General features: G+C 42.7%; 7 non-coding genes across 7 annotated transcripts; 4 read left to right on the forward strand and 3 right to left on the reverse strand.

The window, feature by feature from the left end:
- The first annotated feature begins 252 nt into the window (after nucleotides 1-252).
- trnav-aac lies at nucleotides 253-325 on the forward strand. The gene has a single exon. It is a non-coding gene; the product is annotated as a tRNA-Val (tRNA).
- Nucleotides 326-4,699: 4,374 nt separating this feature from the next.
- Nucleotides 4,700-4,771, reverse strand: trnad-guc. Its single transcript has one exon. It is a non-coding gene; the product is annotated as a tRNA-Asp (tRNA).
- A 259-nt stretch (nucleotides 4,772-5,030) lies between these two features.
- On the forward strand, nucleotides 5,031-5,103 carry trnav-aac. Its single transcript has one exon. It is a non-coding gene; the product is annotated as a tRNA-Val (tRNA).
- Nucleotides 5,104-7,935: 2,832 nt separating this feature from the next.
- trnav-aac lies at nucleotides 7,936-8,008 on the forward strand. The gene has a single exon. It is a non-coding gene; the product is annotated as a tRNA-Val (tRNA).
- Nucleotides 8,009-10,507: 2,499 nt separating this feature from the next.
- On the reverse strand, nucleotides 10,508-10,579 carry trnad-guc. Its single transcript has one exon. It is a non-coding gene; the product is annotated as a tRNA-Asp (tRNA).
- Nucleotides 10,580-10,840: 261 nt separating this feature from the next.
- On the forward strand, nucleotides 10,841-10,913 carry trnav-aac. Its single transcript has one exon. It is a non-coding gene; the product is annotated as a tRNA-Val (tRNA).
- A 5,983-nt stretch (nucleotides 10,914-16,896) lies between these two features.
- trnav-aac lies at nucleotides 16,897-16,969 on the reverse strand. Its single transcript has one exon. It is a non-coding gene; the product is annotated as a tRNA-Val (tRNA).
- Between the last annotated feature and the right edge of the window lie 862 nt (nucleotides 16,970-17,831).

Below are 17,831 nucleotides of genomic sequence, written 5' to 3' on the forward strand. Positions count from 1 at the left end.
GACTAAATTTGGCACGTCACTCGCTAGGTGGCGCTATTACATCATTTAGGCGACAGTGACTACATGTAGAAACATTTAGGTTTACTATATATTCACTGTCAGTCATATCCATGACAGAGCAGCTGTGACTGAATCCTGTTTAACATATCTATGTGTCAAAAATAGACATGTCAAACGGCATTTTGAACATTTGCAGTAAAATATGAATGGTGCATTTCCCGACGAACATATGTGAAAAAACCCTTTTCGTCGGTTTCCGTAGTGTAGTGGTTATCACGTTTGCCTAACACGCAAAAGGTCCCCTGTTCGAAACAGGGCGGAAACACATTTGTTTGAGTTTACTTCGCACAATCAAACTCTGCTGATTTAAAATCTCAATAACCTGCATGGAAAACTGTCCCTGTCTTGAAATCGTGGCCAGGCCTACCGAAGTTTCCACAGTGCACTAGTCATCACATTCGCCTGACACGTAAAATGTCTCTGGGTGGAAAGTACATTTGTTTTCTATTTGATTACACTGACTAATGAAATCAAATGATTCAGTCAAATCCTCAGCCGGGCAGAAACAGAGAACTTTGGAAACGAATGCAGACACCCACGTCAGTCAGTCTTATCGGTTAGGTAAGCTTGCATGCCTTTCAGTAGCAGTTCCACCTCATGGTTGGTCCAAGCAAATAAATCCCTGGGCTTACTTTTCGCCGTTGTTGTTCTTTCTCCAAATTATTATCAGGATTTGAATAACATAATTGAGCATAGTTTAATAAAAAAATATTTAAATGCTTATGTAATTCTTTTGCTCTTATTGTTCTTAGCCTCGTTGTTCTTACCTTTCGTGAGCCTCAACCTCTTCGCCTCATTGATGTTGTTTAATGTTCCTGGATCCGTCTTACGTTCCTGCTTCCATCCTACGTTCCTGGATCCGGAGGTAGGTGATCATATCGTCACTGTAAAGCTCTCTTTGATAGCAGGAACATGGTCAATGCTGCTGTAAAACTGTTGTCTTTCTTGGACTATATCCACTTTAATAGTGTTTTCCTTAAAAACGCATATCTTTGGCTATGTTTAGGCCTTGTATCCACACTACTCCGGCATTTCACGACCCTTACGCGAAAAGACATTTGGAAACGTTGATCAACCCGTTTAAGTTTGAAACTTGCGGGGTTGCGTTGTAGTCTGTACAGGCAGAAACTGAGAACTTTGGAAACGAATGCAGACACACACGTCAGTCAGTCTTATCGGTTAGGTAAGCTTGCATGCCTTTCAGTAGCAGTTCCACCTCATGGTTGGTCCAAGCAAATAAATCCCTGGGCTTACTTTTCGCCGTTGTTGTTCTTTCTCCAAATTATTATCAGGATTTGAATAACATAATTGAGCATAGTTTAATAAAAAAATATTTAAATGCTTATGTAATTCTTTTGCTCTTATTGTTCTTAGCCTCGTTGTTCTTACCTTTCGTGAGCCTCAACCTCTTCGCCTCATTGATGTTGTTTTATGTTCCTGGATCCGTCTTACGTTCCTGCTTCCATCCTACGTTCCTGGATCCGGAGGTAGGTGATCATATCGTCACTGTAAAGCTCTCTTTGATAGCAGGAACATGGTCAATGCTGCTGTAAAACTGTTGTCTTTCTTGGACTATATCCACTTTAATAGTGTTTTCCTTAAAAACGCATATCTTTGGCTATGTTTAGGCCTTGTATCCACACTACTCCGGCATTTCCGCGACCCTTACGCAAAGACATTTGGAAACGTTGATCAACCCGTTTAAGTTTGAAACTTGCAGGGTTGCGTTGTAGTCTGTACAGGCAGAAACTGAGAACTTTGGAAACGAATGCAGACACCCACGTCAGTCAGTCTTATCGGTTAGGTAAGCTTGCATGCCTTTCAGTAGCAGTTCCACCTCATGGTTGGTCCAAGCAAATAAATCCCTGGGCTTACTTTTCGCCCTTGTTGTTCTTTCTCCAAATTATTAACAGCATTTGACTAACATAATTGAGCATATTTCAATGAAAAATATTGAAATGTTTATGTAATTCTTTTACTCTCATTGTTGTTCTTAGCCTCATTGTTCTTACCTTAGCTGAGCCACAACCTCTTAGCCTCATTTTTGTTTTTTTACGTTTCTGGATACGTCTTACGTTACGGACACATAGAGCCGATAATCGGCCGTTGGACAGTCTGGCGAGGTCAGTGACTCGAGTCTGTTCGGTGCGTTCCGTGCCGTCGTCCGTCCGAGGGGCCGTCGGCCTTCATTTTGGCCGATGTGACATGAGAATGAAAATGACAGAGTCAGCAACTGCATGGCCTATTTCTCGCTTAAAATGTTTTCATAAACACGTTTCGGTGAACTGTTTTAGTACAACACGAGATCGTATTCTGAACAAGCCGCCATGACAGTCTGTCTTTGAATTTCGGAAGAAAACAGACCCACGTGACGCGTTCGTCCAATCAGCTGCCGGTTTTCATTTTTTGGGCAACAATACAGATTAGCGCCGCCTGCTGTTATGGAGACGTATTACGTCTCGTCTCTTCGGTGTTTTCTGAGGCATTTCTTTGACCAACTCGGGGAGACTGATCAGTCCAACTGCCTTTTCTGCCGACGGTTGGCCGTCTGGTTGGTGTGTAAGCAGCTCAAAGCTCTCTTTGATAGCAGGAACATGCTCAGTGCTGCTGGAAAACTTTTGTCTTTGTTGGACTTTACCCATTCTGACCCTTTTTTTCTTAAAAACGCACATATTATTCTATGGTAAGGCCTCCATTATCCACACCACTCCGGCTAACAGTAGTGTCGATGTAGCCTTGGTAAATAATTAAGAGGTAGAATATTCTCCCCGTGGAATCGAACCCGGTCTTCCGCGTGACGAGGCGGAGATACTGTCCACTATACTAACGAGGAATGCCCGGGGGGACTAAATTTGCGCACGTCACTTCGCTAGGTGGCGCTATTACATCATTTAGGCGACAGTGACTACATGTAGAAACATTTAGGTTTACTATATATTCACTGTCAGTCATATCCATGACAGAGCAGCTGTGACTGAATCCTGTTTAACATATCTATGTGTTCAAAATAGACATGTCAAAGCGGCATTTTGAACATTTGCAGTAAAATATGAATGGTGCATTTCCCGCCGAACATGTGGAAAAACCCTTTTCGTCGGTTTCCGTAGTGTAGTGGTTATCACGTTTGCCTAACAACGCAAAGGTCCCCTGTTGAAGCAGGGCGGAAACACATTTGTTTGAGTTTACTTCGCACAATCAAACTCTGCTGATTTAAAATCTCAATAACCTGCATGGAAAACTGTCCCTGTCTTGAAATCGTGGCCAGGCCTACCGAAGTTTCCACAGTGCACTAGTCATCACATTGCGCCTGACCACGTAAAATGTCTCTGGGTGGAAAGTACATTTGTTTTCTATTTGATTACACTGACTAATGAAATCAAATGATTCAGTCAAATCCTCAGCCGGGCAGAAACAGAGAACTTTGGAAACGAATGCACGACACCACGTCAGTCAGTCTTATCGGTTAGGTAAGCTTGCATGCCTTTCAGTAGCAGTTCCACCTCATGGTTTGTCCAAGCAAATAAATCCCTGGGCTTACTTTTCGCCGTTGTTGTTCTTTCTCCAAATTATTATCAGGATTTGAATAACATAATTGAGCATAGTTTAATAAAAAAATATTTAAATGCTTATGTAATTCTTTTGCTCTTATTGTTCTTAGCCTCGTTGTTCTTACCTTTCGTGAGGCTCAACCTCTTCGCCTCATTGATGTTGTTTAATGTTCCTGGATCCGTCTTACGTTCCTGCTTCCATCCTACGTTCCTGGATCCGGAGGTAGGTGATCATATCGTCACTGTAAAGCTCTCTTTGATAGCAGGAACATGGTCAATGCTGCTGTAAAACTGTTGTCTTTCTTGGACTATATCCACTTTAATAGTGTTTTCCTTAAAAACGCATATCTTTGGCTATGTTTAGGCCTTGTATCCACACTACTCCGGCATTTCCGCGACCCTTACGCAAAGACATTTGGAAACGTTGATCAACCCGTTTAAGTTTGAAACTTGCAGGGTTGCGTTGTAGTCTGTACAGGCAGAAACTGAGAACTTTGGAAACGAATGCAGACACCCACGTTTGGCCGATGTGACATGAGAATGAAAATGACAGAGTCAGCAACTGCATGGCCTATTTCTCGCTTAAAATGTTTTCATAAACACGTTTCGGTGAACTATTTTAGTACAACACGAGATCGTATTCTGAACAAGCCGCCATGACAGTCTGTCTTTGAATTTCGGAAGAAAACAGACCCACGTGACGCGTTCGTCCAATCAGCTGCCGGTTTTCATTTTTTGGGCAACAATACAGATTAGCGCCGCCTGCTGTTATGGAGACGTATTACGTCTCGTCTCTTCGGTGTTTTCTGAGGCATTTCTTTGACCAACTCGGGGAGACTGATCAGTCCAACTGCCTTTTCTGCCGACGGTTGGCCGTCTGGTTGGTGTGTAAGCAGCTCAAAGCTCTCTTTGATAGCAGGAACATGCTCAGTGCTGCTGGAAAACTTTTGTCTTTGTTGGACTTTACCCATTCTGACCCTTTTTTTCTTAAAAACGCACATATTATTCTATGGTAAGGCCTCGTATCCACACCACTCCGGCTAACAGTAGTGTCGATGTAGCCTTGGTAAATAATTAAGAGGTAGAATATTCTCCCCGTCGGGGAATCGAACCCCGGTCTTCCGCGTGACAGGCGGAGATACTGTCCACTATACTAACGAGGAATGCCCGAGGACTAAATTTGGCACGTCACTCGCTAGGTGGCGCTATTACATCATTTAGGCGACAGTGACTACATGTAGAAACATTTAGGTTTACTATATATTCACTGTCAGTCATATCCATGACAGAGCAGCTGTGACTGAATCCTGTTTAACATATCTATGTGTCAAAAATAGACATGTCAAACGGCATTTTGAACATTTGCAGTAAAATATGAATGGTGCATTTCCCGACGAACATGTGGAAAAACCCTTTTCGTCGGTTTCCGTAGTGTAGTGGTTATCACGTTTGCCTAACACGCAAAAGGTCCCCTGTTCGAAACAGGGCGGAAACACATTTGTTTGAGTTTACTTCGCACAATCAAACTCTGCTGATTTAAAATCTCAATAACCTGCATGGAAAACTGTCCCTGTCTTGAAATCGTGGCCAGGCCTACCGAAGTTTCCACAGTGCACTAGTCATCACATTCGCCTGACACGTAAAATGTCTCTGGGTGGAAAGTACATTTGTTTTCTATTTGATTACACTGACTAATGAAATCAAATGATTCAGTCAAATCCTCAGCCGGGCAGAAACAGAGAACTTTGGAAACGAATGCAGACACCCACGTCAGTCAGTCTTATCGGTTAGGTAAGCTTGCATGCCTTTCAGTAGCAGTTCCACCTCATGGTTGGTCCAAGCAAATAAATCCCTGGGCTTACTTTTCGCCGTTGTTGTTCTTTCTCCAAATTATTATCAGGATTTGAATAACATAATTGAGCATAGTTTAATAAAAAAATATTTAAATGCTTATGTAATTCTTTTGCTCTTATTGTTCTTAGCCTCGTTGTTCTTACCTTTCGTGAGCCTCAACCTCTTCGCCTCATTGATGTTGTTTAATGTTCCTGGATCCGTCTTACGTTCCTGCTTCCATCCTACGTTCCTGGATCCGGAGGTAGGTGATCATATCGTCACTGTAAAGCTCTCTTTGATAGCAGGAACATGGTCAATGCTGCTGTAAAACTGTTGTCTTTCTTGGACTATATCCACTTTAATAGTGTTTTCCTTAAAAAACCGCATATCTTTGGCTATGTTTAGGCCTTGTATCCACACTACTCCGGCATTTCGCGACCCTTACGCAAAGACATTTTGGAAACGTTGATCAACCCGTTTAAGTTTGAAACTTGCAGGGTTGCGTTGTAGTCTGTACAGGCAGAAACTGAGAACTTTGGAAACGAATGCAGACACCCACGTCAGTCAGTCTTATCGGTTAGGTAAGCTTGCATGCCTTTCAGTAGCAGTTCCACCTCATGGTTGGTCCAAGCAAATAAATCCCTGGGCTTACTTTTCGCCGTTGTTGTTCTTTCTCCAAATTATTATCAGGATTTGAATAACATAATTGAGCATAGTTTAATAAAAAATATTTAAATGCTTATGTAATTCTCTTTTGCTCTTATTGTTCTTAGCCTCGTTGTTCTTACCTTTCGTGAGCCTCAACCTCTTCGCCTCATTGATGTTGTTTTATGTTCCTGGATCCGACTTACGTTCCTGCTTCCATCCTACGTTCCTGGATCCGGAGGTAGGTGATCATATCGTCACTGTAAAGCTCTCTTTGATAGCAGGAACATGGTCAATGCTGCTGTAAAACTGTTGTCTTTCTTGGACTATATCCACTTTAATAGTGTTTTCCTTAAAAACGCATATCTTTGGCTATGTTTAGGCCTTGTATCCACACTACTCCGGCATTTCCGCGACCCTTACGCAAAGACATTTGGAAACGTTGATCAACCCGTTTAAGTTTGAAACTTGCAGGGTTGCGTTGTAGTCTGTACAGGCAGAAACTGAGAACTTTGGAAACGAATGCAGACACCCACGTCAGTCAGTCTTATCGGTTAGGTAAGCTTGCATGCCTTTCAGTAGCAGTTCCACCTCATGGTTGGTCCAAGCAAATAAATCCCTGGGCTTACTTTTCGCCCTTGTTGTTCTTTCTCCAAATTATTAACAGCATTTGACTAACATAATTGAGCATATTTCAATGAAAAATATTGAAATGTTTATGTAATTCTTTTACTCTCATTGTTGTTCTTAGCCTCATTGTTCTTACCTTAGCTGAGCCACAACCTCTTAGCCTCATTTTTGTTTTTTTACGTTTCTGGATACGTCTTACGTTACGGACACATAGAGCCGATAATCGGCCGTTGGACAGTCTGGCGAGGTCAGTGACTCGAGTCTGTTCGGTGCGTTCCGTGCCGTCGTCCGTCCGAGGGGCCGTCGGCCTTCATTTTGGCCGATGTGACATGAGAATGAAAATGACAGAGTCAGCAACTGCATGGCCTATTTCTCGCTTAAAATGTTTTCATAAACACGTTTCGGTGAACTGTTTTAGTACAACACGAGATGCGTATTCTGAACAAGCCGCCATGACAGTCTGTCTTTGAATTTCGGAAGAAAACAGACCCACGTGACGCGTTCGTCCAATCAGCTGCCGGTTTTCATTTTTTGGGCAACAATACAGATTAGCGCCGCCTGCTGTTATGGAGACGTATTACGTCTCGTCTCTTCGGTGTTTTCTGAGGCATTTCTTTGACCAACTCGGGGAGACTGATCAGTCCAACTGCCTTTTCTGCCGACGGTTGGCCGTCTGGTTGGTGTGTAAGCAGCTCAAAGCTCTCTTTGATAGCAGGAACATGCTCAGTGCTGCTGGAAAACTTTTGTCTTTGTTGGACTTTACCCATTCTGACCCTTTTTTTCTTAAAAACGCACATATTATTCTATGGTAAGGCCTCGTATCCACACCACTCCGGCTAACAGTAGTGTCGATGTAGCCTTGGTAAATAATTAAGAGGTAGAATATTCTCCCCGTCGAGAATCGAACCCGGTCTTCCGCGTGACGAGGCGGAGATACTGTCCACTATACTAACGAGGAATGCCCGAGGACTAAAATTTGGCACCGTCACTTCGCTAGGTGGCTTATTACATCATTTAGGCGACAGTGACTACATGTAGAAACATTTAGGTTTACTATATATTCACTGTCAGTCATATCCATGACAGAGCAGCTGTGACTGAATCCTGTTTAACATATCTATGTGTCAAAAATAGACATGTCAAACGGCATTTTGAACATTTGCAGTAAAATATGAATGGTGCATTTCCCGACGAACATGTGGAAAAACCCTTTTCGTCGGTTTCCGTAGTGTAGTGGTTATCACGTTTGCCTAACACGCAAAAGGTCCCCTGTTCGAAACAGGGCGGAAACACATTTGTTTGAGTTTACTTCGCACAATCAAACTCTGCTGATTTAAAATCTCAATAACCTGCATGGAAAACTGTCCCTGTCTTGAAATCGTGGCCAGGCCTACCGAAGTTTCCACAGTGCACTAGTCATCACATTCGCCTGACACGTAAAATGTCTCTGGGTGGAAAGTACATTTGTTTTCTATTTGATTACACTGACTAATGAAATCAAATGATTCAGTCAAATCCTCAGCCGGGCAGAAACAGAGAACTTTGGAAACGAATGCAGACACCCACGTCAGTCAGTCTTATCGGTTAGGTAAGCTTGCATGCCTTTCAGTAGCAGTTCCACCTCATGGTTGGTCCAAGCAAATAAATCCCTGGGCTTACTTTTCGCCGTTGTTGTTCTTTCTCCAAATTATTATCAGGATTTGAATAACATAATTGAGCATAGTTTAATAAAAAAATATTTAAATGCTTATGTAATTCTTTTGCTCTTATTGTTCTTAGCCTCGTTGTTCTTACCTTTCGTGAGCCTCAACCTCTTCCCCTCATTGATGTTGTTTAATGTTCCTGGATCCGTCTTACGTTCCTGCTTCCATCCTACGTTCCTGGATCCGGAGGTAGGTGATCATATCGTCACTGTAAAGCTCTCTTTGATAGCAGGAACATGGTCAATGCTGCTGTAAAACTGTTGTCTTTCTTGGACTATATCCACTTTAATAGTGTTTTCCTTAAAAACGCATATCTTTGGCTATGTTTAGGCCTTGTATCCACACTACTCCGGCATTTCCGCGACCCTTACGCAAAGACATTTGGAAACGTTGATCAACCCGTTTAAGTTTGAAACTTGCAGGGTTGCGTTGTAGTCTGTACAGGCAGAAACTGAGAACTTTGGAAACGAATGCAGACACCCACGTCAGTCAGTCTTATCGGTTAGGTAAGCTTGCATGCCTTTCAGTAGCAGTTCCACCTCATGGTTGGTCCAAGCAAATAAATCCCTGGGCTTACTTTTCGCCCTTGTTGTTCTTTCTCCAAATTATTATCAGGATTTGAATAACATAATTGAGCATAGTTTAATAAAAAAATATTTAAATGCTTATGTAATTCTTTTGCTCTTATTGTTCTTAGCCTCGTTGTTCTTACCTTCGTCGTGAGCCTCAACCTCTTCGCCTCATTGATGTTGTTTTATGTTCCTGGATCCGTCTTACGTTCCTGCTTCCATCCCTACGTTCCTGGATCCGGAGGTAGGTGATCATATCGTCACTGTAAAGCTCTCTTTGATAGCAGGAACATGGTCAATGCTGCTGTAAAACTGTTGTCTTTCTTGGACTATATCCACTTTAATAGTGTTTTCCTAACGCCATATCTTTGGCTATGTTTAGGCCTTGTATCCACACTACTCCGGCATTTCCGCGACCCTTATACGCAAAGACATTTGGAAACGTTGATCAACCCGTTTAAGTTTGAAACTTGCAGGGTTGCGTTGTAGTCTGTACAGGCAGAAACTGAGAACTTTGGAAACGAATGCAGACACCCACGTCAGTCAGTCTTATCGGTTAGGTAAGCTTGCATGCCTTTCAGTAGCAGTTCCACCTCATGGTTGGTCCAAGCAAATAAATCCCTGGGCTTACTTTTCGCCCTTGTTGTTCTTTCTCCAAATTATTAACAGCATTTGACTAACATAATTGAGCATATTTCAATGAAAAATATTGAAATGTTTATGTAATTCTTTTACTCTCATTGTTGTTCTTAGCCTCATTGTTCTTACCTTAGCTGAGCCACAACCTCTTAGCCTCATTTTTGTTTTTTTACGTTTCTGGATACGTCTTACGTTACGGACACATAGAGCCGATAATCGGCCGTTGGACAGTCTGGCGAGGTCAGTGACTTCGAGTCTGTTCGGTGCGTTCCGTGCCGTCGTCCGTCCGAGGGGCCGTCGGCCTTCATTTTGGCCGATGTGACATGAGAATGAAAATGACAGAGTCAGCAACTGCATGGCCTATTTCCGCTTAAAATGTTTTCATAAACCACGTTTCGGTGAACTTTTTTAGTACAACACAAGATCGTATTCTGAACAAGCCGCCATGACAGTCTGTCTTTGAATTTCGGAAGAAAACAGACCCACGTGACGCGTTCGTCCAATCAGCTGCCGGTTTTCATTTTTTGGGCAACAATACAGATTAGCGCCGCCTGCTGTTATGGAGACGTATTACGTCTCGTCTCTTCGGTGTTTTCTGAGGCATTTCTTTGACCAACTCGGGGAGACTGATCAGTCCAACTGCCTTTTCTGCCGACGGTTGGCCGTCTGGTTGGTGTGTAAGCAGCTCAAAGCTCTCTTTGATAGCAGGAACATGCTCAGTGCTGCTGGAAAACTTTTGTCTTTGTTGGACTTTACCCATTCTGACCCTTTTTTTCTTAAAAACGCACATATTATTCTATGGTAAGGCCTCGTATCCACACCACTCCGGTTAACAGTAGTGTCGATGTAGCCTTGGTAAATAATTAAGAGGTAGAATATTCTCCCCGTCGGGGAATCGAACCCCGGTCTTCCGCGTGACAGGCGGAGATACTGTCCACTATACTAACGAGGAATGCCCGAGGACTAAATTTTGCGCACGTCACTCGCTAGGTGGCGCTATTACATCATTTAGGCGACAGTGACTACATGTAGAAACATTTAGGTTTACTATATATTCACTGTCAGTCATATCCATGACAGAGCAGCTGTGACTGAATCCTGTTTAACATATCTATGTGTCAAAAATAGACATGTCAAACGGCATTTTGAACATTTGCAGTAAAATATGAATGGTGCATTTCCCGACGAACATGTGGAAAAACCCTTTTCGTCGGTTTCCGTAGTGTAGTGGTTATCACGTTTGCCTAACACGCAAAAGGTCCCCTGTTCGAAACAGGGCGGAAACACATTTGTTTGAGTTTACTTCGCACAATCAAACTCTGCTGATTTAAAATCTCAATAACCTGCATGGAAAACTGTCCCTGTCTTGAAATCGTGGCCAGGCCTACCGAAGTTTCCACAGTGCACTAGTCATCACATTCGCCTGACACGTAAAATGTCTCTGGGTGGAAAGTACATTTGTTTTCTATTTGATTACACTGACTAATGAAATCAAATGATTCAGTCAAATCCTCAGCCGGGCAGAAACAGAGAACTTTGGAAACGAATGCAGACACCCACGTCAGTCAGTCTTATCGGTTAGGTAAGCTTGCATGCCTTTCAGTAGCAGTTCCACCTCATGGTTGGTCCAAGCAAATAAATCCCTGGGCTTACTTTTCGCCGTTGTTGTTCTTTCTCCAAATTATTATCAGGATTTGAATAACATAATTGAGCATAGTTTAATAAAAAATATTTAAATGCTTATGTAATTCTTTTGCTCTTATTGTTCTTAGCCTCGTTGTTCTTACCTTTCGTGAGCCTCAACCTCTTCGCCTCATTGATGTTGTTTAATGTTCCTGGATCCGTCTTACGTTCCTGCTTCCATCCCTACGTTCCTGGATCCGGGGTAGGTGATCATATCGTCACTGTAGCTCTCTTTGATGGCAGGAACATGGTCAATGCTGCTGTAAAACTGTTGTCTTTCTTGGACTATATCCACTTTAATAGTGTTTTCCTTAAAAACGCATATCTTTAGCTATATTTTAGGCCTTGTATCCACATACTCCGGCATTTCGACCCTTACGTAAAGACATTTGGAAGCGTTGATCAACCCGTTTAAGTTTGAAACTTACGGGGATTCGTTGTGGTATCTGTACAGGCAGAAACTGAGAACTTTGGAAGCGAATGCAGACACCCGTCAGTCAGTCTTATCGGTTAGGTAAGCTTGCATGCCTTTCAGTAGCAGTTCCACCTCATGGTTGGTCCAAGCAAATAAATCCCTGGGCTTACTTTTAAGCCCTTGTTGTTCTTTCTCAAATTATTAACAACTGTTTGACCAGCTAACATAATTGAGCATATTTCAATGAAAATATTGAAATGTTTATGTAATTCTTTACTCTCATTGTTGTTCTTAGCCTCATTGTTCTTGCCTTAGCTGAGCCACAACCTCTTAGCCTCATTTTTTTGTTTTCTTACGTTTCTGAACCGTCTTCGTTCTACGGACATGAGCCGATGTCGGCCGTTGGACGATCTGGCGAGGTCAGTGACTCGGTCTGTTGGTCGCGTTCGTGCGTAGATCCTTCGAGGGGCGTGACTTCATTTGGCCGATGTGACATGAGAATGAAAATGAGCAAGTCCAGCAACTGCATATGGCCTATTTCTGGCAAAATGTTTCATAAACCGCGTTTGATTGAACTGTTTTGAGTACAACACGAGATGCATTATTCTGAACAAGCGCCATGACAGTCTGTCTTTGAATTTGGAAGAAAGAAGCAGACCCGTGGCGTTAAGTCCAATCCAGCTGCGGTTTTCATTTTGGGCAACAATGAATTGGCGCCGTAGCCTGCTGTTATGGAGGCGGTAATGGGTGTCTGCGATACGTTCCAAAGTTCTCAGTTTCTGCCTGTACAGACTACAGCCGCAACCCTGCAAGTTTCCAACTTAAGCGGGTTGATCCAGCGTTCAAATGTCTTTCGCGTGGGGTCGGCGGAAATGCGAGGGTAGAATGGATACAAGGCCTAAACATAGCCAAAGATATGCGTTTTTTAAAGGGAAAACACTATTAAAGTGGATATAGTCAGAAAGACAACAGTTCTACAGCAGCATTGACCATGTTCCTGCTATCAAAAGAGAGCTTTACAGTGGCGATAATGATCACATACCTCCGGATCCAAGGCATTAGGATGGAAGCAAGGAGGCGTATAGGCGGACCAGGAACATTAAACAACATCAAGGTGAAGAGGTTGAGGCTCCACGAAAGGTAGACAAGCGGGGCTAAGAACAAAAGAGACAAAGAATTACACATAGAGTATTTAAATATTTTTTATTAAACTATGCTCAATTATGTTATTAAATCCTGATAATAAATTTGGAGAGAAAAAGAACAACAGGAAGTAAGCCAAGGGATTTATTTGCTTGGACAACCATGAGGGTGGAACTGCTACTGAAAGGCATGCTAGCTTACCTAACCGATGAGCCTGACTGGCCGTAGGGTGTCTGCATTCGTTTCCAAAGTTCTCAGTTTCTGCCTGTACAGATGGCTAACGCAACCCTGCAAGTTTCCAAACTTAAACGGGTTGATCAACGTTTCCAAATGTCTTTGCGTAGGGTTGCGGGAAATTGCGAGGTAGTGTGGATAAAAGGCCTTAAACATAGCCAAAGATATCGTTTTAAGGAAAACACTATTAAAGTGGATATAGTCCAAGAAAGACAACAGCTTTTACAGCACATTGACCATGTTCCGCATCAAAGAGAGCTTTACAGTGACGATTATGATCACCTACCTCAGGATCCAGGAACGTAGGATGGAAGCAGGAAGGTACGTGATCCAGGAACGTAAAAACAACCAATGAGGCGAAATGGTTGAGGCTCACCGAAAAGTAAGAACAACGAGGCTAAGAACAATAAGAGCAAAAGAATTACATAAGCATTTAAATATTTTTTTATTAAACTATGCTCAATTTTGTTACTCAAATCCTGATAATAATTTGGAGAAAGAACAACAACGCTGAAAAGTAAGCCCAGGGATTTATTTGCTTGGACCAACCATGAGGTGGAACTGCTACTGAAAGGCATGCAAGACACCTAACCGATAAGACTGACTGACGTGGGTGTCTGCATTCGTTTCCAAAGTTCTCTGTTTCTGCCCGGCTGAGGGATTTGACTGAATCATTTGATGTCATTACTCAGTGTAATCTCAAATAGAAAACAAATGTACTTTCCACCCAGAGACATTTTAATACGTGTCGAGGGCGAATGTGATGACTAGTGCACTGTGGAAAACTTCCGGTAGGCCTGGCCACGATTTCAAGACAGGGACAGTTTTCCATGCAGGTTATTGAGATTTTAAATCAGCAGAGTTTGATTGTGGAAGTAAACTCAAACAAATGTTTCCCCCTGTTAACAGGTGACCTTTATGGTTAGAGCAAACGCGGATAACCACTACACTACCGGAAACCGACGAAAAGGGTTTTTCCACATGTTCGTTGGAAATGCACCATTCATATTTTACTGCAAATGTTCAAAATGCCGTTTGACATGTCATTTTTGACACATAGATATGTTAAAACAGGATTCAGTCACAGCTGCTCTGTCATTGGATATGACTGACAGTGAATATATAGTAAACCTAAATGTTTCTACATGTAGTCACTGTCGCTTCTAAATGATGTAATATAAAGCCACCCAGCGAGTGACGTGCCAAGTTTAGTCCTCGGGCATTCCCTCGTTAGTATAGTGGATAGTATCTCCCGCCTGTCACGCGGAAGACCGGGTTTGACTCGGACGGGGAGAATATTCTACCTTTAATTATTTTACCAAGGCTACATCAACCTACTGTTAGCTGAGTGGTGTGGATAGCGAGGCCTTACCATAGAATAATATGTCCGTTTTAAGAAAAAATTGTCAGAATGGGTAAAGTCCAACAAAGACAAAAATTTTCCAGCAGCACTGAGCATGTTCCTGCTATCAAAGAGAGCTTTGAGCTGCTTAAACACCAACCAGACGGCCAACCGGCCGGGCAGAAAAGGCAGTTGGACTGATCAGTCTCGCCGAGTTGGTCAAAGAAATGCCTCAGAAAAACAGAAGAGACGAAGACGTAACGTCTCCATAAAAGCAGGTGGCGCTTAATCTGTATTGTTGCCCAAAAAATGAAAAACCGGCAGCTGATTGGACCAACGCGCGCCGCGGGGTCTGTTTCTTCCAAATTCAAAGACAGACTGTCATGGCGGCTTGTTCAGAATACGATCTCGTGTTGTACTAAAATAGTTCACCAAACGTGTTTTATGAAAACATTTTAAGCGAGAAATAGGCCATGCAGTTGCTGACTCTGTCATTTTCATTCTCATGTCACATCGGGCAAAAATGAAGGCCGAACGGCCCCTCGGACGGACGACGGCACGGAACACACCGAACAGACTCGAAGTCACTGACCTCGCCAGACTGTCTAACGGCCAATTATCGGCTCTATGTGTCCAGAATCGTAAGACGTATCCAGAAACGAAAACAACAACAATGAGGCTAAGAGGTTGTGGCTCAGCTAAGGTAAGAACAATGAGGCTAAGAACAACAATGAGAGTAAAGAATTACATAAACATTTCAATATTTTTCATTGAAATATGCTCAATTATGTTAGTCAAATGTTAATAATTTGGAGAAAGAACAACAAGGGCAAAAGTAAGCCCAGGGATTTATTTGCTTGGATCAACCATCAGGTGGAACTGCTACTGAACGGCATGCTAGCTTACCTAACCGGATAAGACTGACTGACGGGGTGTCTGTCATTCGTTTCCAAAGTTCTCAGTTTCTGCCTGTACAGACTACAACGCAACCCTGCAAGTTTCCAAACTTAAACGGGTTGATCAACGCTTCCAAATGTCTTTGGCGAAGGGTCGCGGAAATGCCGGAGTAGTGTGGATACAAGGCCTAAACATAGCCAAAGATATGCGTTTTTAAGGAAAACACTATTAAAGTGGATATAGTCCAAGAAAGACAACAGTTTTACAGCAGCATTGACCATGTTCCTGCTATCAAAGAGAGCTTTACAGTGACGATATGATCACCTACCTCCCGGATCCAGGAACGTAGGGATGGAAGCAGGAACGTAAAGTCGGATCCAGGAACATAAAACAACATCAATGAGGCGAAGAGGTTGAGGCTCACGAAAGGTAAGAACAACGAGGCTAAGAACAATAAGAGCAAAAAGAATTACATAAGCATTTAAATATTTTTTTATTAAACTATGCTCAATTATGTTATTCAAATCCTGATAATAATTTGGAGAAAGAACAACAACGGCGAAAAAGTAAGCCCAGGGATTTATTTGCTTGGACCAACCATGAGGTGGAACTGCTACTGAAAGGCATGCAAGCTTACCTAACCGATAAGACTGACTGACGTGGGTGTCTGTTACTCGTTTCCAAAGTTCTCAGTTTCTGCCTGTACAGATACAACGCAACCCCTGCAAGTTTCAAACTTAAACGGGTTGATCAACGTTTCCAAATGTCTTTGCGTAAGGGTCGCGGAAATGCCGGAGTAGTGTGGATACAAGGCCTAAACATAGCCAAAGATATGCGTTTTTAAGGAAAAACACTATTAAAGTGGATATAGTCCAAGAAAGACAACAGTTTTACAGCAGCATTGACCATGTTCCTGCTATCAAAGAGAGCTTTACAGTGACGATATGATCACCTACCTCCGGATCCAGGAACGTAGGATGGAAGCAGGAACGTAAGCCGGATCCAGGAACATTAAACAACATCAATGAGGCGAAGAGGTTGAGGCTCACGAAAGGTAAGAACAACGAGGCTAAGAACAATAAGAGCAAAAGAATTACATAAGCATTTAAATATTTTTTTATTAAACTATGCTCAATTATGTTATTCAAATTCTGATAATAATTTGGAGAAAGAACAACAAGGGCGAAAAGTAAGCCCAGGGATTTATTTGCTTGGACCAACCATGAGGTGGAACTGCTACTGAAAGGCATGCAAGCTTACCTAACCGATAAGACTGACTGACGTGGGTGTCTGCATTCGTTTCCAAAGTTCTCTGTTTCTGCCCGGCTGAGGATTTGACTGAATCATTTGATTTCATTAGTCAGTGTAATCAAATAGAAAACAAATGTACTTTCCACCCAGAGACATTTTACGTGTCAGGCGAATGTGATGACTAGTGCACTGTGGAAACTTCGGTAGGCCTGGCCACGATTTCAAGACAGGGACAGTTTTCCATGCAGGTTATTGAGATTTTAAATCAGCAGAGTTTGATTGTGCGGCAAAACTCAAACAAATGTGTTTCCGCCCTGTTTCGAACAGGGGACCTTTGCGTGTTAGGCAAAGCGTGATAACCACTACACTACGGAAACCGACGGAAAGGGTTTTTCCACATGTTCGGCGGAAATGCACCATTCATATTTTACCGCAAATGTTCAAAATGCCGTTTGACATGTCTATTTTGACACATAGATATGTTAAACAGGATTCAGTCACAGCTGCTCTGTCATGGATATGACTGACAGTGAATATATAGTAAACCTAAATGTTTCTACATGTAGTCACTGTCGCCTAAATGATGTAATAGCGCCACCTACAGCGAGTGACGTGCCAAATTTAGTCCCCGGCATTCCTGCGTTAGTATAGTGGACAGTATCTCCGCCTTCGTCCGCGGAAGACCGGGTTCCGATTCCCACGGGAGAATATTCTACCTCTTAATTATTTACCAAGGCTACATCTACACTACTGTTAGCTGGAGTGGTGTGGATACGCAGGCCTTACCATATAATAATATGTGCGCTTTTAAGAAAAAAAGGGTCAAAATGGGTAAAGTCCAACAAAGACAAAAGTTTTCCAGCAGCACTGAGCATGTTCCTGCTATCAAAGAGAGCTTTGAGCTGCTTACACACCAACCAGACGGCCAACCGGCCGGCAGAAAAGGCAGTTGGACTGATCAGTCTCCCCGAAGTTGGTCAAAGAAATGCCTCAGAAAACACCGAAGAGAGAGGACGTATTACGTCTCCATAACAGCAGGCGGGCGCTTAATCTGTATTGTTGCCCAAAAAATGAAAACCGGCAGCTGATTGGACGAACGGCCACGGGTCTGTTTTCTTCCGAAATTCAAAGACAGACTGTCATGGCGGCTTGTTCAGAATACGATCTCGTGTTGTACTAAAATAGTTCAACGAAACGTGTTTACGAAAACATTTTAAGCGAGAAATAGGCCATGCAGTT

Source organism: Perca fluviatilis, chromosome 18, assembly GCF_010015445.1.
Source record: "Perca fluviatilis chromosome 18, GENO_Pfluv_1.0, whole genome shotgun sequence".
Classification (NCBI taxonomy): domain Eukaryota; kingdom Metazoa; phylum Chordata; class Actinopteri; order Perciformes; family Percidae; genus Perca; species Perca fluviatilis.